Source organism: Pollachius pollachius (assembly GCF_949987615.1).
Source record: "Pollachius pollachius genome assembly, chromosome: 3".
Classification (NCBI taxonomy): Eukaryota; Metazoa; Chordata; class Actinopteri; order Gadiformes; family Gadidae; genus Pollachius; species Pollachius pollachius.
The window spans coordinates 15,809,759-15,820,906 of NC_136936.1; positions in this window are offsets into that span (position 1 = coordinate 15,809,759).

Consider the following 11,148-nt stretch of genomic DNA (forward strand, 5'->3'; position numbering starts at 1 on the left):
CCGCTCCAGTGAAGGGGAAAGCAAACACAGAGCCTATAAAAGCAAGAGCAAATACTGTCAGCTGCGGCCCAACAAACTGTGGCGCCCCAGGAACTTGGTAGATTAAGGGGAGCGGGGAAAAGGTCAGGCAAACACGTCTCCTTTGTGATCATGGTGGCTCCTTCTCCCTTGGAAACGCTCCCCGGGCCGGTTGTACATCTCACTCCGTCCCCGGGGCCTGGCGGGGACGTGGAGGGATGTTGGCTGTCTGTTTTGGCGGACGTATCTCCACGCTGGAGGGGGCGGGGCGTTGGCTGTCAGTTTGGGGGTAAACATGACGCATCTCACTGGAGAATGCTGTTTGTGTGATCTGGTCATGCCGTGATATAACACAAATAACTTTGTCTCCCAGAAACCCCACTGACATTGGTTGACGTGCTGCGTTCAGAAGGAGCCTCGTTTGCACTCTTTCGGTTCTGTTTTTACTTCAAAACATTTTTTCTTAGGCAATTACTCCGTCCTGTGTTGCGTCAAACTCTTTGTTTGCCTGTGACTGTTTGTTCTCCTTTGCTTCGCTCTGCAAATGTTTTAATAAAGGCCCCCAGACCGAGCAGTGGTCCAAAGTGCAGGTTGGACTTGACTGCGGTCACCTGAGGGTGTTTGCCTGAGCTTGGCCCAGAGAGCAGCAGAGTGGTGGAGCCCCGAGCCGCGGTGTACAGAGGAGTGGTCATGATTAACCTGCAATTTAGTCCCCCTACATCCAGTAATTAAGCACAGAAAGACTATTGTGTTGCTGTGGAGGGGGGATGACAATAGAGCCTTCGTTCGCTGATCTTTTATAAAGCCGAGGACCAGAAAAGCAAATGAATTGGTTACATTTACATAAAATAGTTGAAGTCTGAAAATGGGAAGAAATCCCTAGCATCTGAGTTTTTTCTTCTTCTCCCTATTCCCAACAGTGGCTCTGCTAGCCTTTCTTTCAATTAGGACAATTATTTTGCCTCTTGCACCAGATCTGGCGCTTCAAAGTTGTTGTCATTCCAGAAGCAGACACTGACCCTACAGTTTAGTCAGTCCAGTTCGTTGTGGACTCACAGAGTATTTGCTCTTGCACCAGTCTGCTGCAGCGATTCCCTTATCTAAACATCTGTGTTCAAAACCCCTTCTTTTAATGACTATTCATATTCACGCATCAAGGGAAATGAAAAATGCTAAATATTGACTTCATGTCAGTCCAAGAGGAGGGTTTGGGCCTCAGATCTTAATATTTAAATCACTGCAAAAGTAGGAAAATAAGTAAAAAAGCACATCTAATCTGCTTCTGTACAGCAATGTACCGCAAATCGAAACAGCAGTTATAATAATATCAAAGTAAAAACGGCTTTGTTTTAATTGTAGTTTTCGATTGCTCAAACCAAAGTGACAATATTTTCACTGTCACCTGATCACCACCGAATGCCGCCAGCCCCCGCTCATAACCCCGCAAATTCTTCCTGGTAAGTTCCCCCATACCAAGCTTCATCCATAATCACTTTTTAAGCCTCATAAAGAAACAGGCCAAGTATACTCAAGTATCTCTGTAGATTCGCAACAAGAAAAACATTCAGGGAAAAGAAGCTGGGGAGACAGGAGTGCTACATAGCTCCATGACCAAACTCTCCTCCAGACTCATGTGAAAAGTGTGTGTGTGTGTGTGTGTGTGTGTGTGTGTGTGTGTGTGTGTGTGTGTGTGTGTGTGTGTGTGTGTGTGTGTGTGTGTGTGTGTGTGTTCGGCTTCCATGCTTATTTGCACAAGCAGTCTGGGAGATGAAATCAAGCTGCTCTGGGGTCTACTGATGATATTTTCATATCTTCTGTCTTCTGTCACACACACACACACACAGACACACACACACACAGACACACACACACACACACACACACACAAACACACACAGACACACTGTGTACGTGTGTGTAAATGTTTGCATGTGTGCATGAGCGTGTGTGTGCTTGTGAGAGTGTGTATGTGTGTGGTTGTGTGTGTGTGTATGTGTGAATGTGTGCGTGTGCAGGCCTGCTTGCTTGTATGTGAGTTTGTGTGTGAAGGAGGTGTGTTTGGGGGGGGGGGCAGCAGGCAGTCACATATAGAGTGAGCTCCTACTGTGGGCTGGCTGCGGCGGGGGGAGGGGGAGGGGTGGGGGGGTATCCACTTACACATGTGGGGCTCCGAGGCCGTGGAGAGGACCCCGCTTGGAGCGCAGGCCCGGACGGAGGAGCTGGCTGGACGGGGAGTGAGGAGGGGGGAGTAGGAGGAGTAGAGAGCATACTGGAGGGGAGAGGAGAGGGGAGAGAGAAGGAGAAGAGGGAGGAGGAGTAGTAGAGAGCAGGCTGGGGGGGGGGGGGGGGGGGGAGAAGGGAGGAAGAGGGAGATGGGGGAGGAGTAGAGAGCAAAGGAGAGAAGGGTTGAGGAGAGAAAAGGAGGAATAGTAGATAGAACAATGGAAGAGAGGAGGAATAGAAGAGATGAGACAGAAAGAAGAGAGTTGGGCGGGGGAGAGAAAAGAGAAGAGAGGAGAAGATAAAAAACTCAAGCTGATCGGCCACCACCGACTGGTTTGCATTCTGAGAGCATAAAAAGAATTGTATGACTTACGCCGTTAACAGAAACATCCTGTTTCCTCAGACGTGCGCCACCACCGCACATTGAGAGTGGCGTCCAGATGTCAGTGTTTCATCGGCTAGGCAGCGCAACGGAAAAGCAGAGTAAATAAATGGGTTAACCCTCGCCTCCCCGACACCCCCCATCCTCCATCTGTGCGTCCCCCTGTCCCAACGGCCATAAATCAATAGGCTTCGCTTGGCAAAGGCCCGGAAATTCCCACTCGAGACAAGGGGGAGACACACAGACACAGAGGTAGAGGGAGAGAGAAGGAGACAGCAGAGAGAAAGTAGGAGACAGAAAGTAGAAGAAAGAAAAGGATCAAAAGGAAGCGTTTGAATGGTTGAAAACAAACAAACATGTTTGAGCGTTGAGAAAGGAGCATTAAATCACTCAGGAATCAGCAGGAATCTTTCCTGGCAAAGCACCAATTTTCTTTTTTTTTCTGCAGATGAAAGGCAATCCAACCTTAAACACAGGCGTAGAAACGTATCGTTTATCTCCCTCGGTCGGTCGGGGTCAAAGCTGTTAGCATCTAATAGCTGAGGTGGGGCTTCCTCTTTCACCTCTCAATAGAGATAGACATATACAAGGAGTCTTGCCTTGGAGGACTATTTGGTTTCACATAGGGTCTAGCATGAGTTTTCCTATTGGATAGGCTCATGTGCATCTATTCATGCAACAGTCTGGGAACAAGCACGTACACATATGGAGAAGACATATGGGGGGGGGGGGGAGAACTGTTGACTGGAAAAATCTCCCATGGTAGTAGGATACACTCTTTCAGGTGCGGATGACTAAAGAAATCAGAGTAATGGAATATGTTAATCAGAAAACCTCTGGGCTTAGAAAAATGCCTCCAATTAAATGGAAGTAGTGCAGCGTGGAGGGGGAGTAGTGCAATTATAATTACTGTTTAGGAATTCAAACTAATGTTGAAAGTGCAGGATATTTGTCTACACTTTTTGAGTCTATGAAAAACACAATGATTGAGTTTATATGAGTATACTACGTGATTTGTTATTTAACTTTTTCCTACAGTTCTCACTCACCGATGAGAAAAGTATGGGGTCCTAAACTAAGCAAGACTGCACTTTCATTTGTGCTGCTGCAGTTACAACATGATTGCACTTAAAGCTTTTGTTATCACAGCAGTCGGTTCTATTTCCCTTGCTGTTATTTCTTGGTCCTTTGCTGACACTGTCCCTCTTTGTTGATTCTTCTGAGTGCGCCTTCCAGTGTGTTAGCGTATGTGTGCATCTTCCAGTTCTGACAGTTATCCGACAGTTGTTTGGACAGCGACACACGCAGACCGTCCCATGGCATAATCATTACCTTCACAGGAAAGCCTTCCCTTTTTAAGGGAACGGATAGCCATTCCCCAATTGAGTGAAATAGAAAAACCTACATTTTCATACTATCCACAATAGCCCATGATCAATCATCTGACTTCCTTTAAAAAAAGGATATTCTGTGGCGCAACTTAACGTTTATAATGCTTTAATGGTTCTCAAGAATCTTGGACTGTCCTTAGACGGCTGAACATGTGAACAACTACTTCACATGCTGCCTCCACTTGATCACGGAGGAAATCACCGTCCCTATTTACATTATTACTGCTGTTGTTTCCTTGCGAGCACAGCCCCACATGCCTCCTTCTGCTCGGTTGCTGGCTCTCGCCGGCTGGGCCGCAAGCTTGCAGATAAGAGTCAGGCTTGTAATTGCCACGCGGCAACCAAGCGTGGCTGAGCAGGCCGCTGATGTACTGCCAGCACACAATCAAGATGCCTGATCCAGATTAGCTCACAGTAAACAAACTCCTACTCCTCTGCCTCTCCATGTCTGGGTAGACCCCTTGGCCTTTCTTCATGGAGATGTTTATCCCATCTCTCCCATAGCCTACCCTGGACTCCTCCTTCAACACCGTGGATGAGTGAATTCCCCATGGCCACGAGAGAGTCAGTGTGATACATTTGCATTCATGTGCACGCTTTGCGCTCTATTGCTTACTATAAGGGAAGAGTTTTGTGTGGTTGACAGGTTATGCAATTAAGAACAAGAAGAAGCTACCCTCGCAGCTGTTCTGTATCTAGATTCAGAGGCGGTGAAGTTGTACTTCTTTTTTATTGACATACATGAGTCACCCTTTCTTAATCTATTAAATCGATTTGCCAGGAAAGTACCCAGCCCCATTCCTAAAAAACAGGAGTAATAAAAAGCTATTTTAATACATCTTTAAATGCTAAATGAGTGGAAACAGTGATCCAGTGGTGACATTTGGCTTTAATGTAAGTGCAGTCAAACAGCATTTTAGACAAAATGAACTAACAAAGCCACATGACAACTCAAGCTACACGGCAAATGGGGTTGTACAAATCCTGTATTTTTACAGTTAGTGATAAAAAGGGAGAGAAAAGCAATGTGTCAAATCTTTACCGTCTCTATCTGGCTACACATGGGGGAAAAAAAGCGTTCTATGTCCCTCCTGTGTTCTTTCCATGCCTTGAATTAGTTGTGCCTGATTCCAATCAGCATGCTCCCCTGACTTCATCTCAGTCCTCTTAAACAATACAACACCATAAAAAAAATACTCCATGTGCCACATTATTTTCAATGCCAAAGCGACCTCTTTTACAAACTAAAACGGAATGCTTTAGAACCGATGAGGAAGTTAGATGACAAAAGATCTGGATAAAATAGCTTTTTTTGCGGTCATATATTACAATGGTTGAGAACTTCTGCATGTTCGAGACCAAAATGGAAGAAAGTCCAGAAGAGGAACATCAACAGCCCCTCACTAGGACCCCAGGATCCCCTGGTTGTGTTATGGATAGGCTAGAATAACAGGCTACGATAACACCCGTCTCTCTCACAATGTGTGTCACCAGAATATAGTGTTCCCTCATGCTGGGGGTTAGCCGGCATGAGGGAAGTGCGAACACCATGGTTACCATAGTGGGCCAGGCTGGCGCGTTGACAAAGGCTTCTTTAAGGGGAGTCACCTCTATGTGGACGTGTTTTGGACATTGAGTTACATTGACTTTGTGGTGCTCCTTTAAACCAGTGTGAGGGAGCTGAACAACCCTGTGAACTAAACTGGAGACCCTCCTGGTCTGTACGTTCAATGAACCACGACATGGAAATAGAAGTCGACTCTAATAATTCTGGATTCACGAATGATTCATCATTCATGATTCATGAATGATTATGTTTCCTGATTGGGATTGAGTCCAGCACATATTATGATCTGTTTGATGAAACCTGTTAACCTTGGAGTTGTTGCTCATCCTCACATCCAAATATTTCAGCTTGTTAAAGTTAATCTGCAAAACCCTAGCTATAACAACAATTTTTCCATCGAGGAACTGGAACCAAGGAGCAGGCTATTGATGATGATTTAATGTTTCTCATAATTAAGTCTTTCTGTGTGGGTTTCCCCTTTCACATAAAACAAGTGAAAGGCCTTTTTTCAAAGTTTCCCAATCTGTACATCTAGTCTGACATTTCTGTCTAATTTGCTGTCTGACCAAATGTAAATCCAGAGTTTATATTAACAGAGTACTAATATTGTAACAGCTAGCACAAACAGCCTGACATATTAATGTGTAGAACACTACTATACATAAAATAAATATTCTTATTACAGCTGGCAGCGCTGGATGAGTGAATGTAGCAAATAAGAATGACATATTCTCTCCATTAGAGGTGCAGTTGAAGGAGGGTTGTATAGTAGATGACACATTTGTTTATTAAAGGTATCTGCTCACGACCTGTGACCTGGCTTTAATTAAAAAATAAAAGAGGCCAATGATCATTATGTACTGCAATAACAAATACCTACATGTATTTGTACAACCACACACAAACCCCTGCACACACACACACACACACACACACACACACACACACACACACACACACACACACACACACCTTTACCCTTTGATTTGTGCAGATAAAGAGTGAGATAAAGGGAAATAAAGGGAAGAGTGCATGAGAGGAGGAAGAGAACAAACAGTAGAAGAGGTCCTTATGCTGTCTCTGCCCTTGGGAGCAACAGAGCTGCAAGGCCCCACCACAAGTGGAAGATTGTCAGTGTGGAGAATATTCCAGAAAACACCTTTGACAACTTCAATTGTACGCTTCTGTGTTTTATACTTTGGGGTTTGGAGCCAACTTAGACCAATCTAACTTAGGCGTCATTTTCCTTAGCCCGTGGATAAAACACACCAGGCTGTCATTACCTTCACGGGAAAGTCTTTCCTTTTTAAGGGAACGGATAGCAATTCCCCAATTGTGTGAAATAGAAATAAACACAATTTCATACAATCCGCGATAGCCCATGACCAATCATCCGACTTCCTTTAAAGAAAAAGGATATTCTCTGGAGCAGGGGTCAGCAACCTTTTCAACATGCAGTGCCAGTTTGACATTTTCTCGTTAATGAGTTTGCCTTAAGCAACAATATATTAAAAATTAAGCTGAAACACAGCGACCAAAAACATTTCCAGAAGACCTGGAATTGTACTATTTCCATATAGTCCACAATCATGCATCAACATTTTAAATGTTTTTTAGGTTGTTATATTTGCAACATGGGCTTACAAATTATAACTACATATCAGAAACATTCAGAAACTCATTCAAAAAACATATTTGCACTGTGAGAAATGTAAAAAATGAGAATATATGAGAATGTTGGAACCATCCACATCAATATCTTTAAGACATGTACAGCTTTGCAAAACCATGTGAAGGCAATGCATACAGGTCACTTGCAACAATTTTTTTTTATTTTCTTCTCTATTACTCACAACATAGGTTTAAAAACTATTAATTGATCCCATTTCAGAACACTGCATTCTGTAACTGATTTAAACATATTTGCACTGGGATGAAATGCCCAAAACAGAATAAAGTGCAAAAGAAAAATGGTAGCAATGATTTTGCTGCCGCATTGTCTTGTGAATTTTTTTAATAATAATAATAATAATAACAATAATAATAAAAAAATAATAAAAAAATGTTTTTCCAAGTGTGCCAATGATTATGCTGCCCCGTGCCAGTGGTGGCAGGCGTGTGTAGGGTTGCCAACCCCTGCTCTGGAGCAACTTAATGTTTATAACACTTTAATGGTTCTCAAGAATCTTGAACTGTCCTTAGATGACTGAATATGTGAACAACTTTTCAACATGCTGCCTCCACTTGATCACAGAGGAAATCACCGTCCCTATTTACATTATTACTGCTGTTGTTTCCATGCGAGCACAGCCCCACATGTCTCCTTCTGCTCATCACACACACACACACACACACACACTCACACACACACACACACACACACACACACACACACACACACACACACACACACACCACAAGTCCATCAAGCACAAACCACTTGTAGACACAACATACCATAAATACAGTGTTGGGTGTTGAGCTGATACGTAGTGGGTAACTGTGTAAAATGCATGCTGTTATCTTTCATTTTTTTTGATTTAACATTCCTCCTGCCCTCTATCTCCTTCTGGGCCCCCACCTGATAAGCTGTGACACAACATCGTCCCACAGTAGAACAGCTTGAGTGGTCTCAGGTTACCTCCGCCGGGCGTTCACCCACCCGGCAATAAGCACACTGGATCGTGACTTGTATGAAGCCTAAAGAGCAGCTATGTTAAATGGCTGCATCGTCCACCCCAGCATTAACGCACAAGTCCTTTCACATGTCTTTAGTGAGTTGGTACAATCATAGGCACGTCCCCTAGAACGTTATTACTGGGTATTTGTTTAAACAGATGCCCAGTAAAAACGGTCTTTCATTGCAAATCCCCAAGACACAAGGTTGTCTTTTTGATGTTCAAACCAAAGCATTACTGTGGATAAATAAACTGCAATACCTCCACCCCCCATCCCCCAAGGTGACAATAATAACATATAAAAGGAGACAGGTTTACTTGTTTTTGTTAACTAAAGTCAGGTTATAAAAAAACTGCTTCTGATGGATAGAAAAACAAGTGAAAACGGATCATGTTTTGTGCAGAAAACAGGAGTGGTTAACCAAAATAGATCAATACTTGAACAACTATCAAATAAGAGGTATGATTAAAAGGGATTATAATTTAATAAATAAAATACAATACATGTTTTTAACAGTCCCTGAACTTGCATGACAGGTATACACACACACACACACACACCACACACACACACACACACACACACACGGTACATGGAATGAAAGCCAAGGGTGATCATACATACCCTGTCCATACTAAATGTGTATAACAAGATACATTTAGCTCTCCTTGAAACTGTATGCTGGCAATGCGAATATGTGGCATTGGATATCTCGTTATTCAGAGGGTGGGATGTTTTACTTGCAGCATATTTTCAGGATAAAGAGAGTGAGGAGGAATGGGATGCTTATGTACACACTTAGCCACGCAACATGTTTTTGACCAACACCTATTAAGTAAATTGTGATTGCAATGACCGCCACCATTTCTTAAATATAGGAGCATGGGATTGTTATTGGTAGCTATAGTGTTTTGGTCATTGTTCAGTAATTAATCGTGAAATGATTTGTCACTATGGGGCGACATTATTTTGTTTGAAACTACCACAGCGCTTCTCATGGAAGACGTGGCATAACCAAGTTTTCATTAGCCAAGGTTACGACACTTTTATAATTATTTAGGATTTAACATAACTAAAACTCTCTCTGTTTATCACAAAATGGCAAGAGATCCCATGATGCATTGTAATGCACAAGCCCTATTCCCTATTGGGCTGTAAAGATAATAATAAAGCTACTATATATGTTTTGTCTTTGGACACCCATGGTGGTATTTATTGCTGAAATTATCTCACAAGAGTTGTGTTGGTGGTAAAAAATACATTTTAATTATGAGTATGTGGTAAAAAAAAAAAGAAAGAAAGCAGCAAGTGAAAGAATTATTACTACAGTGAGTGGAGAACTGGCAGCAATAAAGCAACCAATAAAATCAAACGTTCCGTCACCTGCAAGGGAAACCACCCACCAACACCATGTGCTCAGAGACACCCTTTAGAGAGGGAAGGAAAAGCAGTTAGGTGGGGCTGAGTTAAATGATAGTTGTACCTCGGTAACACACAACTAAGGCTAGAAATAAAATAAAAACATGTTTCAACATGTTGTATTGCTGGTAAAATGGTGTGCTACAATGTTCTTTATGAAGCAAAGGAATTCAGTCCTAAACATCAGTTGTAACAATTATGCACAATACAGAGCATACACAATATAGAGTACATTCAATTATAAAACAAATGCAGTAGGGAGGTAGTGAGACTCAGGTAGCATTGGTATGCGTATTGTTATTTTTCACGGTAACAATTGTTGTTTTTGAATTGTAAAAACAAACGCAACAAAATAGGCAGACCTCAAGTGTTTTAGCGCTACAAAAACAGTGGTAAATAAATAATGATTTGAATTGGTCTGTGCAGACACATTTTAGAAACTAATTCAGTTATTAAAAACATGTCGACCTAATGTTAGGTCATTGTTTTTTTGAATTTCAAGCAGTAAACAGATCTAAGGAGTTAAATTTCCTGATTTAATTTTCATACTTGATAGTCTTGCAATGTCGGTTTAACATGGAGAAGCCTTTCCTCACTGAAATAAAACCAAACTAAAGAGCTAACAAACAACAATACAAACGTTGATTATGGTAAAGCTAACTAGTTAAAATGGTGTTGATTTAAAGCAAAGGCACTTATTTTTTGTAAGTTTGTAAGTATAGCAGACGCCTTAGAGTATGACACAAATGAACTTGGTGTTTAATGATTGATTGGAAAAGATTTTAAAGCTTGCTTGCTGTATATTTGAATACTTACAACACATCACACATTAACATTAAATGTTACAAAACCTGGCGTAATCGAGTGTGAGGTGTCTTGTCTGTGCCGGAATTTGTAGCCATTTATACTCATTAACATCTCTTATTGCTGCCGTCTGGAACCAATTTCATAAAATTTGGTAGATAAAATTGTGCTAGAAAAAAAATAAAGGCTGTTCACCAAGATATTGTACACAGCTCTATATGTTATTATTTATTTTGAAACAAATATATAACTTGAATAAGTCCTCAACCGATGCTATTATTCCTCTTCCCTGCAGGTGACTCTAATCGTTTAACAGGAATGTAATTCTATAGAAATAAAACAACAAGTACACACACATGTGTACCCACAATGTATTCAAAGAGGGGTCACCGGGTTCCGCTCACGGCTAACCATCAGTGCAAAAAGTAAAAGTCAAAGGTCAAGACAGGTCTTCTTGGTTCAGAAGTGCAGCCGAGCCGTCTGTCTTTTCTCCTCCTCCTCCTCCCCCCGGCCTCCATGTGTTGGCCCTGCGGTGCACTACGAGCTCCTCAGACCTATTTGGTTTTGAATCGGATCACAAGGGAAGACCCCTGAGAACAACAAGTGACACCTTTCCATTAGGCAGACTAGGACAAAATGGCTGCCATGATGCCATCGCATTTGCT